Source organism: Oryzias melastigma, linkage group LG19 (genome assembly GCF_002922805.2).
Source record: "Oryzias melastigma strain HK-1 linkage group LG19, ASM292280v2, whole genome shotgun sequence".
NCBI lineage: Eukaryota > Metazoa > Chordata > Actinopteri > Beloniformes > Adrianichthyidae > Oryzias > Oryzias melastigma.
The window spans coordinates 4,367,947-4,370,316 of NC_050530.1; positions in this window are offsets into that span (position 1 = coordinate 4,367,947).

Below are 2,370 nucleotides of genomic sequence, written 5' to 3' on the forward strand. Positions count from 1 at the left end.
GGGGGGGGGCCTGATGGGAAATAAAACTCTTATTTTCTTAAAGTTTACACTGATTCTAACCACAAAATGGGTTCAGCAGAAATACTTTGATATGGTTGGGATGGGGGGGGCTGCAGCTCCACCTGCTGGTTGGATTTAAAACATTGACCATTTGAATATAATGTTTTATAAAATAAAGTCTGTTGATCTGTTCTTACACAACACTGTTTTCACAGAGCTAATAATCTCTCAATCTTTATTTTTCTAGTTATTTTCATTCCAGATATTTGGTCAAAATCCCCCTTAAAAGATCAGAATAGATTGATTTGATCCTTATTCCTCCTTCGCTCAGAGCTATAACCTTCTAGATCAGAGGTCACCGACCTTTTAGAATTTGAGAGCTACTTCATGGAACTGAGTCATACGGAGGACTACCAGTTTGAAATAACAGATTTGTTTAGTTATAGTTAGTTATACATTGTCAATAATGAATAATGATTCTCCTCTATGTAAAGACTGATTTCTCACCATAATTATCAACAATGACAACAAGCTAGGAAACAGATATTAATATTCAGCACTTTATTAATCTCAGTAATTATTACATTTTCAGACGATCATTTAGATTTCATGGAAAAATGTCCCATTTTCACTATATTACACCATAGTTATTGATTATTTCATGTTAAAGAAAATCAACTTACACATTTTTAAATAAATCTTGACACATTTTGAACCAATGAACAAATCAGCAGCATTTTTAACAAAATTAATGATATTTGAAGTGGAGAAGGTCAGAGGTCACCTAAACCAAGTCTTATAAATCTGGAGGAGCCATCTTGATTTTCATTTGAGATCTTCAGTCATTAGGAACAAAGAACCGAGATTAATATTGGTTTGGAGAAATGTGACCCTTCATAATATCTGTGCACCTCCTGGATCTGATTGGTCAGTTTAGAGACAGTTGTTTGACATGATGACATCAGAAGTGGGGGGGGGGGGGTACTAAAAGGATTGATGGCTGAATCAGGAAATTTAGATGTTTGGAGAGATTTCAACCTCACAAGCAGAGATTAGATGAGCGATTCAGCTCCTCATCTCACTCAGGAATAAGAGAAATATAAGAGACGCTTGTGATATGGGAGTGATGGATCTGTCAGCTCGTAGCTTACCTGACTAAAGGAGAGACAAACACTCTGGAGACTGAATGTACACATACTCAACGGAGAAATGAAGGAAAACATCCAAACATACATGAGGGAAAATAATAATAAAGGTTTCTCCATCGGTGCTGGGGGATGCATTAAGGCAGAACTGGGAAGATAATTTCCTGCTTATCACGGCAGAAAAAGCTGAAAGAGAAGAGATTAAACGTGTTGGAACTAGAGCTGAAGAAGTTGGAAAAGAAAATAAGGATGGAGCAAACAAAACAACAAAAAAGAAATTTAGATGAAAATAGCCGAGATAATCGACCTTCATTCTCAGGAAATTCAAAAGAAACGTATATTTACCAAAGAAAGATAATATAAAGTAGGGAACAAATCTACGAAACGACCATTTTATAAACTGAAAAAACAACAGAATTCACAAAGTAAGAGATCCTGCACCCAGAACACTCGGTTACATAACAGGAAAAATTCAGAAATGTTTTGAGACGTATTATCAGGATCTTTACAGTCAACCGATGTTGAAATGGTAAATTTGTTAGAGAATATAAATCTACTTAAAGTAACAGATGAACAAAATGCAATCCTGACAGCAGAGGAAATAAACTCATCAATCTCTAGAGCGGGGGGGCAAACTTGTTCGCTCAAAGAGCCAAAATCTAAGCAGGATCTGTGGGCCAAACGCCATGTTTGTCTGTATGTCGTGAGTGCTTTAAGTGGACAACAAGAAGTGGCGGTGCTCTCTTTATCGGAAGTCGAAACATAAAATAGAATCTTGAAAGTAAATATTAATCGATAAAAAGAAGTCCTTTTTTCAACGTGTCTTAATATGAAATAAAGAAGGAGCTCAAGTCTAGTCTAAAAATAAATGTAGTCCAACACTAACATGTGATCATAAAATTATTTCAATGGGTGTACAATAATAACATTCATTTTCAGTTTGATGTAATAATAGACAAACAGGCAACTAACAACACTGTAACAAAAGATGCAACATTTTCTCCTAGAAGCTCAAATCCTTCTAAAGAGAAATAAAATGTTATTACTGATTTTATTTGTCAGAATAACCTTTTTTGAACAATACCTATTTTCCTTACATGTTCTTGCAAATTATTATTTTTTCCAGGATATTTTTTGTCCTTACTGTAAGTTAGTCAAGTAAAAAACTGACCAATCAGACGCGTCAAATGACAGCGTGTGGTGCCCGCTGGCCCCCCCACCTTGA